The sequence below is a fragment of the Monodon monoceros genome, unplaced genomic scaffold (assembly GCF_005190385.1).
Source record: "Monodon monoceros isolate NGI ecotype Baffin Bay Population unplaced genomic scaffold, NGI_Narwhal_1 Super_Scaffold_12, whole genome shotgun sequence".
Classification (NCBI taxonomy): Eukaryota; Metazoa; Chordata; class Mammalia; order Artiodactyla; family Monodontidae; genus Monodon; species Monodon monoceros.
Window position 1 is genome coordinate 103,669,671 of NW_021703768.1, and position 20,941 is coordinate 103,690,611.

The window sequence follows — 20,941 nt, forward strand, 5'->3', positions numbered from 1 at the left end:
TCTGTCTCCTGACTGGGCAGTGACTAACACACAGGTCACACAGTGATAAGCGTTAGAAAGAAAAATGAGTTCTGAAAGGAAGAGAGGAATTGTTCTGGATAGGGCCTTCAGGGAAGGATTTTTAGGCCTGAAGAGAGCAGGGGTATGAAAATTGTAGAACACAGTGTTCTAGATGGGACACCCAGCACATGCAAAGACCCCGAGGTAGAATCAGCTTGGCACATTCAATGAAGAGCAGAATCCTGATGTGACTGCTGGTGAGTAAGTGAGGGGGAAAGTGGTAGGAAATGAAGCCAGAAGGGCAGTCAGGAGCCGGGTCATGGAGGGCCTATAGCGTCATGGTGAAGAGTTTGGATTCAAGTCTGCAAGCAAAGTGAAGCCACCAGAGTGCTTTGAGCAGAGGAGTAACTTGACCTGACTTATGTTTTTAAGAATCCTCTCTGGCTTCTGTGCAAAAGAATCAACTGCAGTAGGTAATGAGGCTATTAAAATAATCCATGCAAAATGATGGCGGTTTGGACTAGGTGAAGACGTAGAGGTGGTGGGGAGCGGTCACTTTCTGGATATATTTGAAGGTAGAGCTAATCCTCCTGGTGGACTGAGGAATGAAGTTGCCATTAACTGAGATGGGTAACATGAGAAGGAGCATGTTTGGGATTTCTCTGGTCGATTATTTAGTTTGGGAGAGTTTTAATATACATTAAATTTGAGAAGTCTGCTAGAATTCTAAATGGAGCTATTGAGTTGGAAATTTGGCATACAGCTGGGAATTCAAAGGAGAGTTAGAGACCAGAGATGTACACTTGGTTATCATTAGCATACAGACAGTAATTTTAAAGGATGAAATTCCTAATGCAGTGAGGATAAATAGGTAAGATAAGTTTGAGAATAGAGCCCTGGACCAAGGAATATTTAGAGGTTGGCAATATGAAGAAGAACCAGCAAAGAAATGGATGGAAGTGCCCGAAGAGCAAGGAGGAGAATCAAAAGAAATTGAGAAGTGTGGCAATTGTTGTATAGGTGTGTTTGATCAAGAGAGACTGTGCAAGTATACTTTCACAGTAAGGGTCCACTCAGGGGGAAAATTGAAGATGCAGGATACAGAGAGAATAAATGCTAGCTAGACCAATATCCTTGCATAGACGAGAGGGGTAAATCCTGTGCACAACTGGTATGCATGACCCTTGATAGGAGCACAGAGAGTTCATCTGCAGAAATGGCAGATTACAGACAACAATAAGAATACATTTAGCAGTGGGAACATGTGGATGCTCTTTTGATTACTTTTATTTCCTTAGAAAAATAAGAGCAAGCCTTTTAGTTGAGATTGAGGAGTGGGGAATAGTGGTTTGAGGTTTGTGGAGAGAATATAATGTGAAAAAATATTGTCTGGGAAAACTGGGAGAATGAATTGACTAGAGAAATATGTAGAATGTAGGGCTATGAGTGTGTGCAAATAAGACAGCACATTTTTAGTAAGTAAAATCAAATCCAGGGGCTTCCCTGGTGGCGCAGTGGTTGAGAGTCCGCCTGCCAATGCAGGGGACATGGGTTCGTGCCCCGGTCCGGGAAGGTCCCATATTTCGCGGAGCGGCTGGGCCCGTGAGCCATGGCCGCTGAGCCTGCGCGTCTGGAGCCTGTGCTCCGCAACAGGAGAGGCCACAGCAGTGAGAGGCCCGTGGACAGCAAAAAAAAAAAAAAAAAAATCAAATCCAGGGAAGCTAAAAATACTCCTTCCCCTATGCTGCCTATTTCTTCCCTAAAATATGCACATCACAAAACCCATCTCACAACAAAAGGCCCAAACCATAGCCATTCCTCCATTTAAAGTTCTGCCTATCACTTACCTATGGGAAGAGAGAACTGGGACAAAGGCAGATAGCTGACACAGGTACACTAGATGGACTAGAAAAAGAGATGGACCCAAAAGCCCGTAAAAAGTTTTTTTTCAGCCTTTGATGTTTAGGTTCCTTGGGCAAATAGAATCATAAATATCTGAAACTCAGATGGCTTATGTTTCTAAGCCCAAAAGAATCTCTGTTTGAGACGGGCTTTTCAGACTTAGCAATTTGTAAACTTATCCTTAAGTCTGAAGGATAGGTAGTCTTAAGTCTTCCAAGTGGATGGAACCCAGTTTATACAAGCCACTTCTATTCCCATGTAGGTTAGTGTTTAAAGTAGCAGAAGAAACTAGTATTTGTTGAAATACTTTTTTTTCTGTGTTGGAATAGACTTTTTTTTTTTTTTCTAAACAAATATTAACTCATTGAATCCTTAAATCAGCTTAACCAGTTAGGTATTTGTGGCAGAAATCTTTTGTCTTCTCATCATACTTTTTCTACTGGGAGCTGCCCATCACCCATCATTTGTGATTTTGATGGAACTCTATCTGCTAGCATGAACATGGGGTCCAGCTGATTTCTCAGCATTACCCTTTCTCTGTGAATGGTCCAATAGAGTCTTCTCTAGGAGTTGATATGTGGGTACTGGGAGAGACAAGGTCTGTATTTATTCATTAATTAGCTCAATAACTACTGGGCATATACCCTGAGAAAACCATAATTCAAAAAGAGTCATGTACCACAATGTTCATTGCAGCACTATTTACAATAGCCAGGCCATGGAAGCAACCTAAATGTCCATCAACAGAGGAATGGGTTAAAGAAGATGTGGTACACATATACACTGGAATATTACTCAGCCATAAAAAGAAACGAAATTGAGTTATTTGTAGTGAGGTGGATGGACCTAGAGTCTGTCATACAGAGTGAAGTAAATCAGAAAGAGAAAAACAAATACCATATGCTAACACATATATATGGAATCTAAAAAAAAAAAAAAGGCTCTGATGAACTTAGGGGCAGGACAAGAACAAAGGTGCAGATGTAGAGAATAGACTTGAGGACACGGGGAGGGGGAAGGGTAAACTGGGATGAAGTGAGAGAGTAGCATTTACATATATATACTACGAAATGTAAACTAGATAGCTAGTGGGAAGCAGCCACATAGCACAGGGAGATCAGCTCGGTGCTTTGTGACCACCTAGAGGGGTGGGATAGGGAGGGTGGGAGGGAGACCCAAGAGGGAGGGGATATGGGGATATATGTGTATGTATAGCTGATTCACTTTGTTATACAGCAGAAACTTAACACAACATTGTAAAGCAATTATACTCCAACAAAGATGTTAAAAAAAAACCCCAACTATTAATTTCAGATACTGTTCTAGGTTTTGGGGATAAAAAATGGGCAAATCAGTCTCTCTTCCCAGGGAACTTTCCTTCCTCCTAAGGATCATATTATTCAGGAGGTATCACTTGCTATGTTTTTTTTTCCTGCACAACCTGCCTGAGGGTGAAACTAACGTAGAGGAAAACTGAACCAAGAGACTGAAAAACATACAACAGTAATGTGTCAATCTTGCATACTTGGTTTCAGCCATACCTTACATTAAATATAGTCCTCAACCTTTAGGTTGCCTTTATTTTTTTCTATTTATCCTTAAGCCAGTTTGAGTTGGATTTCTATTTATACTATAAAAAATATTTAATGAGTGCCTGTGAGTAGCCTAAAACCCTATGAGGTGTGGCGGCTGTAGAGGAGAAGAAAAGATATAAGGTCTTGTCTTTATGGAATCTTATAATGGGGAAGGCAGGTAGTAAATACATGATTAATAAAACTTCAGGTAGTAATATGTGCTTTGAAAAAATTTAGAAAGGTTAATGGAATATAAAATATATGTGTGCTTGTGGATGAGCGTGGAGACAATTTTATTCAAAATGTCAAAGAAAGTCTCTCTAAGGAACTGCCATTTGAGCTAAGATCTGGGTTGTCAGGGAGCCAGCCATGTGAAAATCTGGGGCATGAGCTTCCCAGTAGGGGAAAATATAAGTACATTGTCTCTGAAATCCAGATGTGCTTGTTATATTCAAGTATCATAAAGGAGGTCACAATGAACAAGGTGGGTGGGCGAGGCAAGATCAGTTCATGTAGGGCCTCTTAGAACTTGCTATGGATTCTGGATTTCATTATAACTGCATTGCAAAACCATTGGTGGTTTTGTAGTAGAAGCATGAACTTACTTATTTGTGTTATATTCCAAAACAATTACCTTGTTACATGAAGATCCGACTACAGTGGGACAACAGGGAAAGCAGTAGGGAAACTAGGTAAAAGTCTGTTAATCCAAGTGAGAGACATTGCCGGGTTGAACTAGGGTGGTTGCAGTGAAGACAGGGGAATTGGTGGGATCAGGATACATTCTTAGAGCAAGCAGGACCTCCTGATGGATTGATTAGATATATGAACGGAGGGTGGGAGAGATGAAGAGTGGGAGTAGAAGGTCAAGAAAACAATAAGGCTGTTTCCCAGGATTTCAGCATAAGCAACTGGATGAACAGTTGTGAGACTAAAGGAGATGGAGATGATCTGGGGAAGAAAAGGTTGGTGGGACTGAGAATAGGATGAGTGGATGGATGTCACAATACTGGATGTGTTGAGTGTGACATTTTTCTTACCTATAAAAGAGCAGATGTTAAGTAGACTGTTGGATTTGCCAGTGTGGAGTTTAGGAAAGCCATATGGTCTGCAGATATAAATATACATTCTATCTGAAGCCATAGCATATGGTGAGATCTCCTAGAGGGGTGCGGATGGATACAGAAGAGGGACAAGGACGGAGCCCTTGGATACTCCAACATTTGCAATTCGGGTAGAAAAAGAAGAGTCGGCAGAGGAGATTAAAAAGTGATCTCTATTGAGCTCATAGAAAATCCAAATGTGATATTAACGAAGTTGGGAAGGAAGTATTTGATGAGGAAAGAACGTGTTCAGCCATGTCCACCAAGGCAGCTGTTGAGAGTCCAATAAGGTGAGGACTGAGAATTGAATATTGCTTTACTAAGTTGATCTTGAGAAGTTTCAATGCAGTAGGGATAGAGACAGGAGCTTCCTTGTAATGGGCTGAAGAGAGGTGGGGAAATCAGGACCTAGAGGCAGAATATGAACGATTCTTTCAGAAGAGCAATGAGGTAGCTGCCAGAAGAGAATATGGAGTTAAGGAAAGGTCACTTACAACCGAGAGTCCTGACCAATACTGTGTCATTATCCTCATTATACACATGAGGAGACTGGGGCCTAGAGAGTGTACATAACCCTCTCAATGACACGGTGCTAACATATGGCAGTACTACAGTTTAAAGTCAGGGAGTTTTTACCAAAATCCATAACTTTTCATACTATATGTCAGGCTTTGCTGTTTACACACTACATATAGTATCTAGCATGAATAGGCAATATTATAGTAAACAATATTTTCAATATACCATGTTATATTATTATTATCCTGATTCCAGGAGTCTAGTACACTTTTACCATCGTGCCCTTGTATGTGCCATCCACATAAAGTAGAAAAATGACCACAAACGACGCTTATCATTGGAGTCTGAAGCACAACGAAGTTAATGATTTAGCTGGTGATGAAAAGTTTTAAAACTTAGAATTATTTATATTATTATCTATTCAAGACACAAAGGTCAAAAGTAATGACTATGCATCAGGTGTATAAAAGAAGTTAATTTATTTCCCAAGAGTGCTCAAAGCTGTGTGTTTACCCACTTTCTAGAATTTCAGAGTTCCTAATTGTCAACATTATTTGATGGTACCGGTGTACATCCAAGTAAGAATTCATAGGACAGTCCTCTCATGACTCATTGTAGAGTCACTTGTCATTTGCATTTATATTTTGAAGTTCTTCATTAATGCCTGAACTTTAAATTCAATGCCCAGTGTGCCTGTTTTCTGAGATACATTTTCTCCTTCTTATATGATTAATTTGAATATTTATGACTTTTTCTTTGTACCTTTCCTCCACATTATTTGGTTGTATGTAGGTGACCTTGAATTTGTCAGATACCCTTAACTCTTGTACAGAGTTTTGACTGTATTAGCATGGTCTAACTGCTTTTTGGCCTAAGCATAGCAATGGGCACTAGGAAAGTGAAAACTAATTGCTACCCTGCTGCTGATTCCCTTTGTGATTCTGGATAAATCACTAGCCTTCCCAACTTCCTTTTACTCTCACAACTGAGCTGGTAATCAACAATCTTCTCTATTAGGTTCTGGGCTTTTTGTGATGTCATATGTTTCAATGGTTTGTGCTGTTTTTATTTCAGGAGTACTTCCTAATCTTACAAGAGTGCTGTGAAAACTAATTAGTTAATGTTCACAAAGTACTTTGAAGATTAAAAGCCCAGGATAAATGCTTATTATTGTTTCATGCACTCCAAGGGCCTAGCTGGGTAGGCTGGCGAATGTGTTTCCCAGAGATGAAAGAATTATGCAACTTAGAAAACTGTGGTGTAGGATTGTATGGTTGGCAAACGGGTTACTCAGGATCGCATATATGGGAATTACTCTCACCAGAATACAAACGTGCTGCCCAAACCTGGAAGAATGTCATTTGTTAGAACTAGTGCTGACTTCCAAAGCATCCTAGCCGAGATGATTATTATTTCGTGATACTGAGTGAAATGATAAGACTGATGAGTTTATCAGGTAGAGATGAAAGGAAGGAGAAAGGTAGCTCCAGGGCTCTGAGGACTTGATGCTAGTACAGAGCTCTGGGAACCCCACTTGATGATGAGATGGAACACTGACTGGAATCATGCTCAGTCAAGCTCAACACGCTCAGCAGGCTTCCAGCTGAGGTCAGAGGCATTACGTAGAATCTGCAGGTCTGCAAATGCATAGCTCATCTTGAACACTGATGGAAGAGTTTAGGTTGGTACAGCTTTTCTGGAGGCGAAGGTGATAATAATTATCCAAAGTGTTCAAAGGGTACATACCCTTAAGTCATCCATTTCCCTCCTAGGAATTCACTTTTAGGAATATTTATCCGTTTACTTAGGTGTCACTGATAATTGCAAAAATTTAAACAATGTAAATGCCCAATAATAAGGGATTGACAAAGTAATGGTTCAAACATAAAGTGAAATGTTATAAAGCCATTAACAATGAGATTCTAGAGAGCTACTTGTTAACAAGAAAAGATATCTAAAACATATTAAGAAAAAGCCAGCTAATTGACATATACCCACTATTATATATAAAATAAATAACAAATAAAAACCTACTGTATAGCACAGGGAACTCTTCTCAATACTCTGTAATGACCTATATGGGAAAAGAATCTGAAAGAGTGGATATATGTATATGTATAACTGATTCACTTTGCTGTACATCTGAAACTAACACAAAATTGTAAATCAACTATACTCCAATAAAAATTAAAAAAAAGAAAAAGCCAGCTATAACTGCAAAGTATATCATGATGAAGAGACTTTGAAGTATTTTTATTTTCTTATCTCCTAATCCCTATTTCCTAATTTCTCTATTCTAAGTATGTATTACTTTTATATTAAAAAAAACCCTTTCTTACAGAAAAAGAAAATATACCTTCCTATCGGCATTCATGGAGAAGGAAATATACAAAATAATAAGACCATAAGATTGGTACAAAACCTTTGGAAAAGATCCAAAACAAATATAAGAGGGAGAAATGAATGACAGGCTAGCTTAATTTATCTCATACTTTATCAGGCTTCTTCTTGGACTCAATTTTTTCTGAAACGTTCGGCGTTTTGGTTTGTCTCTATTGGCCTCCACGACCAGCTCTTCCTAGGCTCATGGTCACAACCCAATAGGGCCTTTCCTCAGGTCCGTACCCAGCACTCCTTGGCTCCCACCCAAACTGAGTCTTGAGATACTGGGGATCTACTCTGCACCCACTGGAAGCACAAACTAACATTACGGGGGAGTTAGTGTCTGGTGGGCAGGATCTTTGACCAGCAGAAGACAGGAGCCAGCACTCCCTCCTTCTGCCCTGAGATGCAGTAGTTCATATGCTTTTCTGAAGACGAATGTAAGGATGCGCCATCAATAGCACTCCATACACAGAAGTGGCCAGCTCTATAAAGTACTCTTTTATTTGGATCTTCCCTCGTGCTCTGGCCCATTTACCATTTTCCTCACTTTTGTTTCCCTGTATTGCATTCCCTAATAAAGTGGCAGAACCCAAGCTTTGCCTTGGGCTCTGTTTTCCTGGAAACATCCAGCTAAGACACATTGTGTGAAACACACAGACAAAGAATCACTGGATTTCAAAGATACTATGGCCATTTATTCAATCAAACTTAAAATAATATTATCATTTAACCCTTATAACAACATTTATGATTGAAAAAACTGTGGACTAGAGAGGTTGAGAAGCCTGCCCAAAGTCACAGAGCTGGGAACTTGAACTTAGGAGTGTCTAACACCAAGTGTGATGTCCCTCACACCACACGGTATACATGATCTAGAAACACAGGCTACAGAAAAATCTTCAGAGATGTTTCCTGCCTTAAGGATTACAGTCAAGCTAGGCAGCCACAACCAGAACGCATGAAACATCAAGAGTGAAGGATGGGTGTTTAGTAAAATGTTAAATTATGTGACATACACTAAAATGGCTACCAATGCAGAAGTAAAAGAGAAATTCCGGAGGCCAGAAGAAGTGCCTGACAGGGAGGATGCTGCACCAAAGTTGAATCTTAAAGAGTGAGCCTGATTTGAGAAGACAGAAGGAATAAGGGAATACAGCCAAAGCAGTTTTCTGTCTGAGATGATAGTGGAGGGGTTAGGATGACATGTGGGTGAACAGAAAGAGGGAGTCCAGAGTAAAAGGAAAATGACTGGTGGTGGGGTTTAGACCCGGTTCCTGAGGAGCCAGGTTATTGCTTCTTGAAAGCCAGTAGAAGAGTGTATGTTTGTTATGTAGGGAAAAGGAGTCATTCACTCTTTCTGAGCAGGAGAAAGGTAAGATCATGTGGTGGATGGAATGATTTTGCAGGAGGAAGAATGTAAAGACAAGAAGATTTGGCTCTTGTGTTAGAGTCATGAAACGTTCTCATATTTTGCTTGGTAGATGTAAGAATTCTGTGTTTATAAATTAAATACACACACACACAAATCTGATGCAATTGCGGAATGGCATATCATGAAAATATGGGTTAGGATGCTCTACAGTCCTCTGTCGCAAGCATGTAAGCTCCCATAACAGAAATTTAGTTTCAGCTAAGACCATAAAAACAGAGAGCATTTATTTAATACTTACTATGTGCTGGGCACTGTGCCAAGTTCTCGACATGTCATTAACCCTTACAACCCTTTTATGATCTCCCATTTCCACTTGGGGAAACTTGCTATTGCGAGAGGTTCGGTAACTTGTCCAAGGTCAGGGGCTAGTAAACGATAAGAGTCGGAATTCCAACCTTGATTTGTTTAACTCCTTGGTTGAAGTCCTCTCTCTCCTGACTCTTTTGGGAGTCAGCTGCCCAAAGCCCTTCCCCTGGGAAGGTTTGGATTACCTGAAACACAAAAGGGACACCTGTTCTTCACGAGCATCCATGTCAGCTAATTCAAATGTAAGAACTTCTCAGGTTATGGGGATCTTAGAAACCTCTGTATCAATCTAGTTGGTTGATAAATTCCCCAGTTAAGTTGATTTGGCATTGAGGAAATTTAATTCAGAGCAATTTCCCACCACTCATAGACTACAGCAAAATTAAATAATGAAATTTGCCAACGTACTTATGCTGACATACGTGTTCACAATGGGTAAAAATAAAAGTCCCTGTGGGAAGAAAGTTCTAGGAAATAGAAAATGGGAAGTGGTGACACCCTTTAAGAAAATGGATCACTTTTTTTCCCATGGAGAGAACTTGTTGGGCTAACAAAAAGGAGTATAAGCAAAGCAAATAAACCTTGGAGATTTTTTTTTTAATTCACAGTAGGGACTAGCAAGGGCTCCCGTGAGCCTGTTTTGTTTTTTTTTCCGGTACACGGGCCTCTCACTGTTGTGGCCTCTCCCGTTGCGGAGCACAGGCTCCGGACGCGCAGGCTCGGCGGCCATGGCTCACGGGCCCAGCCGCTCCGCGGCACGTGTGATCCTCCCGGACTGGGGCACGAACCCGTGTCCCCTGCATCGGCAGGCGGACTCTCACCCACTGCGCCACCAGGGAAGCCCCAGTGAGCCTGTTTAAGTCCATTTTGCGCACAGGGAAGCTGGGTGGTGGCCTTCCTGGTGCAATTTGAGGGGGTTCTGGGGGAGACTTCACAATCTAATAGGATAGAGAGGTACTTCACATTTACAGGTGCTTGCAATTTCAGCAATTAGATATTCCTTTCTGTCTTCAAATAAAAGTTTTGGTGCTTTACAAGTGACATTAAAATGCAAATAACCCTAGGAGGCATAACACCTTGGAGTCTTTTCAGATAATATGCTGAAGAAGATTCAACTTTAATTCAGCTCATTTCAGTTCACTTGACTTCACTTTGATTCATATGAGCCCCTACTAAGTGCAAAGCTCTTTTCTGGATTTTCAGTGTGGAAGGAAAAGATGAATCAGATAAGTTTTTGTCTTCTGCAATCTTCTCAGAGGGACAGACAGAAAATATTTTGGCTTTGTGGGCTACATGGTCTTTGACACAATACTCAATTTTGCCATTTGTAGCCAGAAAGCAACACGTAAATCAATGTGACTGGGATGCTGACTGCTGTTCTAGATGCTTATAATAGGTCAGGAAATTCACTTAAGCTTACCCTCTGATGAAATAACACCCCAAGAGGCATTTGTAGGACACTGGCATTGACTGGAAAGATCACTGGAATCACCTGGAAAGCTTATAAAAATATGAATGTCTGGGTCCTCTGCTGAGGTCCAGGGATTCAGATAGAATTGGTCTGGGGGTATAATCTGGGCACTGGGATTTTTCAAAGATCAACAAAGTTTTGAGAAGCACCGTTGTAGATACGAAAACACCTGGGAAATGTTTCTAGATGCAGAAGGCTCCAGCAGCAGTAGTGGGCTGGGAGAATGGAGATTTCCAAAGGTGGGCTGTGTGCCTCAGTTCTCTGGGAAAAGGACATTAACGTGAAAACTTTCCTACTATACTGAAGAACTTGAAAGAAATTTAAGAAACTTTACTATACTTATAGAAAGATCAGTAATTGATGATAAGCTGTTTTACAAAATCAGAACAGCCTGTATCTACCTGAACCTGGAAATTATTATAGCAAAGATTGGGCTGCTATAGGCCCAGATACGTAATATCTGTATTCAGATGCTACCTATGTTAATTTCCAAGGACTGCTGTAACAAAGTACTGCAGACTGTGGCTTAAAACAACAGAAATTTATTCTCTCACAGTTTTGGAGACTGCAAGTCTGAGGTCGAGGTGTTGACAGAGCCATGCTTTCTCTATAAGCTCTAGGAGAGAATCTTCTACCAGCCTTTCTCCTAGTTTCTGGTAGTTTCCAGCAATCTTTGGTGTTTTTTGGCTTGTAGACGTATTGGGTTGGCCAAAAAGTTCGTTTGGGTTTTTCTGCGAGATGTTACAGAAAAACCTGAACGAACTTTTTGGCCAACCCAATACCACCCTATCTCTGCCATCATCACATAGTTCTCCTCCCTGTGTCTCTTCCCTTCTTAGAAGAACCCCAGTCATATTGTATTAAGGATCACTCTGTAATGGAGCAGGACCCTAAAAGGGCTTCCTGGGACAGAGCCCCTGCCCATGTCCTCTGCCTGCCTCCTGTCTGTAGAAAAACTTCAGCCTCCTAGGTCTTCCTCGAGTTCCAAATAATAAATTTAATCAGAGATGTGAGAAAATGCAAAAACAAAGGAAAACAGCCAAGCAAGACAAAACGATAATAGTTTAGCCATTAAAGTCAAGGACCTTTAGTTCCCCCTCAAGGGCTATAGATAATATTCTGAGCCGTGTCCTTTGAGCTGTTTTACAGATACTGAAACCCCTGCCAGGTGGAAGAAGTTAACTGCATGCTGCCCACAAGCACGTAGACCCCAGAACAGTGGAATCAGAAGGTTAACGATGTTGACTCCCAATTACCTCACCACCAACCAATCAGAAGAATGTCCGTGAGCTGATCACGAGCCCCATGACCCCCTCGCTCACCCTGTCTTTAAAAACCCTTCCCTGAAAGCCTTCGGGGAGTTTGGATCTTTTGAGCTTGAGCTGCCTGGACTCCTTGCTCAGTGCCCTGCGGTAAACCTTGTACTTTTCTTCACCACAATGCAGTGTCAGTAGATTGGCTTCACTGTGCACGGGTGAGAAGACCCAAGTTTGGTTCAGTTAACAACTGTGCTCCACTATGACCTCATTTTATCTTACATCTTAATTACATCCACAAACATCCAATTTCCAAATAATGTCACATTCACTGGTACCAGCTGTTGGGGGACACTCTCATATGAACATTTATGTTATCCTTGTGTTTGAAGGGCAGAGGTACTATGGAATAGTGGAAGGAACACTGGTCTTGAATCTTAGGGAAGAGTTTGTAGCTTCATTGGTAAAATGGGACTAAGAATCAGGAAAATAATAATTAGGAGCGTAAAGAAATTTTTCAAACAGAAAAGCCCTATAAAATTTAAAATATGAAATGTAAAGGGAAACTATGTAAATAAATTAAAATGTGATGTGTATATTCTCAGGTTAACAGGCAGTTTGGATTTAATAAAGAGGCAAGCTCCAGACCACATTGGTGGCCTCTGCAGTAGCAATGAAGTCCTTGTTCTATAGGCCAAGGTTCTTGCTGCTGTTACCATCTATTAAATCACAGATGGCCAGAGCCTTGGGCGCCCCCAATCACTGTGAGAGGGGAGTTGCTGTTTGGAAAATTGTTGTCCCTTGAATTTCTAGGAAGGCATGAAGATAGCGTGTTCTCACCTTACCAGTTTGTTGCAAAGTGGGGTGGCTCCTCTGGGTAAATCTCCTGCCTCCTATTTTCTCAACCTAAATGATGCCACAGACACACTGCTTCAAGCCTTCAACATGCTGAGTACCAAGCGAGAAAGGGAGTGGCATAGTCTAAAGTTGGGAGAACTGGCGCCTGGGCTGGATGAGACATTGTGTCTCACTGTCCTCATCTGTACACTGGGGATGAGAGTACCAATACTTCAGACTCACTCTGAGTGTTCACAAACACAAGATGTAAAGTTCTTAGCACAAAGTCAGTGGTCTATCACGTTAATACAGCATCAGGACAAAAGCTTGGCATTTTAATTCTCTGCAATTCAAATCCAGCATCAGGACACAGACTGTGTCAGGGGAGTGAAAGGGGCCAAAGACACCCTGTAGGATTCAAAAATAGCTCCTTAAAGAGATCAGCAGTGCCCAAGATGGACAGAAAAATAATGTTGCCAAGACAGAGGGACTCTCCCACTGGAGCCCTGTCCCCATGAGTGCAGGAGTGAGGGTCGGTCATGGCCCCAGTGGGCAGCCTGAGCTAGATGGCCAGAATCCAATTCCCACTCTGCCCACAGGGCAAACACTCACCCAAAAGGCTGCTTATGAAGGGCAACAGATGCACGCCCAGCCTAAGGTCCACTTCCAGGGATGTATGAAGGGTGGGTGGAAGGTAGTGCAGCAGGCTCCACGCCTAAGCCAAAAGACCCAGAGCTTACTGTGCATTTGGAAAGAGGTTCCCTTTGGCACACGAAGCTCACTTTGGTGAGGAACACCATGAAGCTGGGACAGGCTGGGAGAATTTAAAATTAACCCAAGGGTCATGGAGAGCATCCAAAGGTCAAAGAACAAAGTCTCTGTTTATTCATTCCACCCCGGTTCCCTCCCTCTCCCAACCTCTTCAGAAACCTTTGCTCTCTTTGGCCCTTTCTCAGGTTGCAAGTCCACACCACCTCCTCCTCCCACTTAGACACGGTCCCCAGATTCAGGCAGTGATGCTGAAGGGGCACGGGGCAGAGATCTACACTGGAAAATGAGACCAGATGATTATGTCCGAGGATTATGTTCATATCTCGTGTGTGTGTGTGTGCGTGTGTGTGTGTGTGTGTGTGCACGTGTGTGTCTCGGGGGTGGTGCGGAGAGTGTTGTGAGGCCTATTATTAGAATGAATCAGGATTAGGGACTCTCACCCAGTAACAAAAGATGGGGTATCTGGACTATGAATGACTATCAGCCTGGCCTTCCTGCTCAGCCTACCCCCACCCCACCCTTCCTAATGGGTAAAACCAGCAGTATATTAATTGTGGGGTAATTAGAATGCTGTGGGTGGAAGGGTGAGATTAAAGGGTGGAAAGTCGAATTAGCAGGTGTCTATTTCAAAATGCAGGTGAGCCGTCAGCCCTGAAGCAATAGGGAACAGAAAGCCAAGCTACTGCCAACCAATGATGCATGTGAGTTCTTATTTCCTTCTTTTGTCCTAAAAGTTGGAAGCAAACCCAGCCTAATGTATAGCAGGAGGTCATATGGCAAAGGGGACTATTTTGATTTCTTTTGTTATGGAATCCCATAGACAATTTTGTATTTGGTCGTGTAAGTCTGAAAAATGACAAGCTGTCAGTGAGAAGTAAAGCAAATATACTCTTAGTTGATTCAGATCTTAAAATGATTAGGGGTGAGTGTTTGCCTTGAGAGCAAACGATGACTTGGGAAGTATCAGAAGATTACTTCTACTTAACTGGCTGGGTGACTTTCTTGTTAAAAGTATTACACAACACTTGTAGAAATAAAAAGGCATATTTTGATTCTTCAAATTCTCATGTACCATGAAAACACAAAATTTTATTACAAGTCAACTATGGGAAGGGTTCTTGGCAAGGCACTAGAGGAAAGAAAGGCAGCACAAATACAAGAACAACGTAACAGGCCAAGAGTGATGAGCGGCAGAGCAAGGGGTGTGGATGAAATTTTTCTTCATTCAGAAGATGGTGAGAATGCTTTCAGTTGGAGATTAGGAAAGCCTTTTTAAGAAAATGATATTTGAGTCAGACTTCAATGATGAGAAATAGAGGTCGAGGGGAGCATAGGAATTACACATGAACAGAGAAATACAAAGAAGCATGGACTGTATTTTGTAAATGTTGCACAGTTTTTTTAGACAAAATATAGCCAAAGGCAGATTGCTGTGTTGGTGTTTCTCAATCCTGGTCGTGCATTAGAACCCCCAGGGAGCTTTTAAACACCCAGTGACCAGGTCATATTCTAGACCAACTGAATCAGAAACTCAAGACGCAGGACCCAAGCATCAGTATTTATTTATTTATTTTTTAACATGCCCCAGGTGATTCCAGTGTGCTGGCATGGTGAAGAATCTGCCTGTAGCTGACAATTAACTACAAACAAGGCCCCAGATTCTATTCTCATTTAGTACGGCCTGGAGAGAAACTTTTCACTGGAGAAAAGGTACATTAAAAAAAAAAAGTTGGGGGCTTCCCTGCTGGCGCAGTGTTTGAGAGTCTGCCTGCCGATGCAGGGGACATGGGTTCGTGCCCCGGTCTGGGAAGATCCCACATGCCGCGGAGCGGCTGGGCCCGTGAGCCATAGCTGCTGAGTCTGCGTGTCCGGAGCCTGTGCTCCGCAACGAAGTTGGCTCTTTGATATATTTTGACTAATTTATCTTGAGAAGCATTATTAAACGGTTTCCTTGTTCACCTCAGAAGAGATTATGGGAATAGCAATAGAGAAACCTAGGACTAGAAAAAGAGACTGTGGCCAAATCACAGAAGATCTTAGTGCCAGGCCAAGGAGCATGACTTTTTCTTTAATTGAAGTATTTAATTGAAACATTACAATATTGTGTAAGTTACAGTGTACAATATAGGGATTCACAATTTTTAAAGGTTATACTCTAATTACAGTTACAAAATATTGGCCATATTCCCTGTGTTGTACAATATATCCTTGTAGTTTATTTTATAGCTCATAGTTTGTACCTCTTAATCCCCTACCCCTACATTGTTCCTCACTCCTTCCCCCTCCCCACCGGTACCTTCTAGTTTGTTTTCCACATCTGTGAGCCAAGAAGGATGACTTTTATTCAGTGGTCACAGTGAAAGTTTTAAATTAGGAATGAATGAACGGTCATAGATGTGGTGAGGGATATTCATATGTTAGGTGTTTGCAGGGTTGAAGCAATGGAGGGAGAAGGCCAAATAGGAGATTACAGAAGTAATTCAAGCAGGAGCTTGTGGTAAAACTCATGTGTACTCATGCGGTAAAACTTCCCCTTCCCTTCCTCTGGCCAAGGGAGAAACCTGAGGGCTAAAATTGTGTCCTGTACCTTCTAAAGAAGCCAGGAGTGAGTTGGGGCACATGCCATTTTAGCTTACATTTGGAGGAATGATGTAACAGGGGTAGGGAAGAAGATGTAGCATTGAGAGGCTGTGGATTTCTCAGAGACTAGCTGGATGGGATTTCTGAGGAGTTTCAGTTTGGGGGATGTTTGGTTGCATTCGATTTCAGATTTGTTTGGGGGAAAAAGAGTCATAGCTTGGAGCCACCCACCCACCTCAGCCCCAACCATGGGACTGCCCTTTAATCCCTTTCCCCAGAACAAAGGGAAAGAAATAGTTCCATGGTATAGCATGGTAGGAGATTCATCAAAGGGGTTCCAGAAAGCAGATGTGGTCAGGGTATTAAAGGTTACAAAGAGGTCAAAGTAAGTGAGGAGCCTGAGTGACAGCAGATTTTGGTGTAAACTTTCAAAATGGGTTAGCATAGCAAGCCTGAAACTGCTATCCTTAGAAAGACCTGCTTGCAAGGTTGGCCTAGGCTGGCAGCTGGGTTCCTACATTTTAAGAATGGTCTCCCCATTCCCTAACTGATAAGAGTGGCTCCCTGTGCCTAAAGGCTATGTGCAGTGCAGGTGATGCTAAACCCTGGCTTCTCTCCTGGTAGTCTGAATGCTGCTGTGTATGAGGTAGAGGGTGCCCACCCGACCAGCCTCCAGGAAAACTTTGGGCACTAAATCTCTGATGGACTTCCCTGGTAGATGATATTTCACACATGCTGCTGGTTTTGCTTTGTGTCCTTTTGCTGTAATAAATCATAGCTGTGACTATATCCCAGGTCCCGTGAAACTTCCTGGTGAACCATCAAACTTGGGAGTGGTTTTTTTCTTTTTTTTAGCATCTTTATTGGAGTATAATTGCTTTACAATGCGGTGTTAGTTTCTGCTTTATAACAAAGTGAATCAGTTATACATATATATATGTCCCCATATCTCTTCCCTCTTGCGTTTCCCTCCCTCCCTCCCTCCCTATCCCACTCCTCTAGGTGGTCACAAAGCACCGAGCTGATCTCTCTGTGCTTATACGGCAGCTTCCCAATAGCTATCTATTTTACATTTGGTAGTGTATATATGTCCATGCCACTCTCTCACTTTGTCCCAGCTTACCCTTCCCCCTCCCTGTGTCCTCAAGTCCATTCTCTAGTAGGTCTGCGTCTTTTTCCCATCCTGCCCCTAGGTTCTTCATGACCATTTTTTTTTTTTAGATTCCATATATATGTGTTAGCATACGGTATTTGTTTTTCTCTTTCTGACTTACTTCACTCTGTATGACAGACTCTAGGTCCATCCACCTCCCTACAAATAACTCAATTTCATTTCTTTTTACGGCTGAGTAATATTCCATTGTATAAATGTGCCACATCTTCTTTGTCCACTCATCTGTTGATGGATGCTTAGGTTGCTTCCATGTCCTGGCTATTGTAAATAGACCTGCAATGAACATTGTGGTACATGCCTCTTTTTGAATTATGGCTTTCTCAGGGTATATGCCCAGTAGTGGGATTGCTGGGTCATATGGTAATTCTATTTTTAGATTTTTAAGGAACCTCCATACTGTTCTCCATAGTGGCTGTATCAATTTACATTCCCACCAACAGTGCAAGAGGGTTCCCTTTTCTCCACACCCACTCCAGCATTTATTATTTGTATATATATATATATATATATATATATTTTTTGTGGTACACGGGCCTCTCACTGTTGTGGCCTCTCCCGCTGTGGAGCACAGGCTCCGGACGTGCAGGCCCAGCGGCCATGGCTCACGGGCCCAGCCGCTCCGCGGCATGTGGGATCCTCCTGGACCAGGGCACGAACCCCTGTCCCCTGCATCAGCAGGCAGACTCTCAACCACTGCGCCACCAGGGAAGCCCCTGTAGATTTTTTGATGATGGCCATTCTGACCGGTGTGAGGTGATACCTCATTGTAGTTTTGATTTGTATTTCTCTAATGATTAATGATGTTGAGCATTTTTTCATGTGTTTGTTGGCCATCTGCATATCTTCTTTGGAGAAATGTCTATTTAGGTCTTCTGCCCATTTTTGGATTGGGTTGTTTGTTTTTTTGATATTGAGCTGCATGGGCTGCTTGTAAATTTTGGAGATTAATCCTTTGTCAGTTGCTTCATTTGCAAATATTTTCTCGCATTCTGAGGGTTGTTTATTCGTCTTGTTTATGGTTTCCTTTGCTATGCAAAAGCTTTTAAATTTCATTACGCCCCATTTGTTTATTTTTGTTTTTATTTCCATTTTTCTAGGAGGTGGGTCAAAAAGGATCTTGCTCTGATTTATGTCTTAGAATGTTCTGCCTATGTTTTCCTCTAAGAGTTTCATAGTGTCTGACCTTACATTTAGGTCTTTAATCCATTTTGAGTTTATTTTTTTGTATGGTGTTAGGGAGTGTTCTAATTTTGTTCTTTTACATGTAGCTGTCCAGTTTTCCCAGCACCACTTATTGAGGAGGCTGTCTTTTCTCCACTGTATATTCTTGCCTCCTTTATCAAAGATAAGGTGACCATATGTGCGTGGGTTTACCTCTGGGCTTTTATCCTGTTCTATTGATCTATATTTCTGTTTTTGTGCCAGTACCATACTGTCTGATTGCTGTAGCTTTGTAGTATAGTCTGAAGTCAGGGAGCCTGAGTCCTCCAGCTCCGTTTTTCTTTCTCAAGATTGCTTTGGCTATTCGGGGTCTTTTGTGTTTCCATACAAATTGTGAAATTTTTTGTTCTAGTTCTGTGAAAAATGCCAGTGGTAGTTTGATAGGGATTGCATTGAATCTGTAGATTGCTTTGGGTAGTACAGTCATTTTCACAATGTTGATTCTTCTAATCAAAGAACATGTTATATCTCTCCATCTATTTGCATCATCTTTAATTTCTTTCATCAGTGTCTTATAATTTTCTGCATACAGGTCTTTTGTCTCCTTAGGTAGGTTTATTCCTAGATATTTCATTCTTTTTGTTGCAATGGTAAATAGGAGTGTTTTCTTAATTTCACTTTCAGATTTTTCATCATTAGTGTATAGGAATGCAAGAGATTTCTGTGCATTAATTTTGTATTCTGCTACTTTACCAGTTTCATTGATTAGCTCTAGTAGTTTTCTGGTAGCATCTTTAGGATTCTCTATGTATAGTATCATGTCATCTGCAAACAGTGACAGCTGTGCTTCTTCTTTTCTAATTTGGATACCTTTTATTTCCTTTTCTTCTCTGATTGCTGTGGCTAAAACTTCCAAAACTATGTTGAATAATATTGGTGAGAGTGGGCAACGTTGTCTTGTTTCTGATCTTAGTGGAAACGGTTTCAGTTTTTCACCATTGAGGATGATGTTGGCTGTGGGTGTGTCATATATGGCCTTTATTATGTTGAGGAAAGTTCCCTCTATGCCTACTTTCTGGAGGGTTTTTGTCACAAATGTGTGTTGAATTTTGTCAAAAGCCTTCTCTGCATCTGTTGAGATGATCATATGGTTTTTCTCCTTCAATTTGTTAACATGGTGTATCACATTGATTGATTTGCATATATTGAAGCATCCTTGCATTCCTGGGATAAACCCCACTTGATTGTGGTGTGTGATCCTTTTAATGTGCTATTGGATTCTGTTTGCTAGTATTCTGTTGAGGATTTTTGCATCTATGTTCATCAGTGATATTGGCCTGTAGTTTTCTTTCTTTGTGACATCTTTGTCTGGTTTTGGTATCAGGGTGATGGTGACCTCGTAGAATGAGTTTGGGAGTGTTCCTCCCTCTGCTATATTTTGGAAGAGCTTGAGTAGGATAGGTGTTAGCTCTTCTCTAAATGTTTGATAGAATTTGCCTGTGAAGCCATCTGGTCCTGGGCTTTTGTTTGAAGATTTTTAATCTCAATTTCAGTGCTTGTGACTGGTCTGTTCATATTTTCTATTTCTTCCTGGTTCAGTCTCAGAAGATTGTCTGGGAATGGTTTTGTTGACCCCTGACATAATAAGGAAAATTTAAGACCAGCTTAGTCAGAGAAATCAAGAGGTCTTGAACTAGCAAATCTTTAATAGCCACAGTGGGTCTGTGTGCCTTTGAACGTCATAAGGGAAAAAGTTTTGAATTGAAATTGTTTATCCAAGCTTTCTGATTATGATGGAAACTGATGTTTTTTTACTTCTTTTAGAGGAATGAAAGGTGAACACAGTTAAAAGAACTCAGAAAAATAAAATTTAGACCTCAACATAATGAAGGTTGTTGATTACACTGTTGGTGGGAATGTAAATTGGTTCAGCCACTATGAAGAACAGAATGGAGGTTCCTTAAAAAAGTAAAAAGAGAGCTACCATAGTATCCTGCAATCCCACTCCTGGGCATTTATCTGGAAAAGACAAAAACTAATTCAAAAAGATACATGTACCCCAGTGTTCATAGCAGCACTACTCACAATAGCCAAGACATGGAAGCAACTTAAGTGTCCACTGACAGACGAATGGATAAAGAAGATGTGGTACATGTATATGATGGAATATTATTCAGCCATAAAAAGAATGAAATAGTGCCACTTGCAGCAACATGCTGCAAAATATCATGCTAAGTGAAGTAAGTTAGACAAATATTGTATGGTATCACTTATATGTGGAATCTAAAAAATGATACAAAGGAACTTATTTACAAAGCGGAAATAGGCTCATACACACAGAAAACAAACTTATGGTTACCAAAGGGGAAAGGGGGGGAGGGATAAATTAAGGATTTGGTATTAACAGATATAAACTACTATGTATAAAATAGATAAACAACAAGGACCTATTGTATAGCACAGGAAACTA

The 20,941-nt window shown here is 41.2% G+C and overlaps 1 protein-coding gene across 9 annotated transcripts in view; it reads right to left on the bottom strand.

Annotated features, from left to right (window-relative positions):
- The window catches only part of ZNF608 (zinc finger protein 608), a 744,094-nt gene that overhangs the window by 327,943 nt on the left and 395,210 nt on the right, over nucleotides 1-20,941 (bottom strand). The window contains exon 1 of one of the 9 annotated variants that reach the window (XM_029216081.1): nucleotides 13,398-13,536. The exons of the other annotated variants lie outside the window; for them this stretch is intronic. The gene's annotated coding sequence lies outside the window, so the exon portion shown is untranslated. Of the gene's footprint in view, nucleotides 1-13,397; nucleotides 13,537-20,941 lie in introns of those variants that run through there. 9 annotated transcript variants of the gene reach the window in all.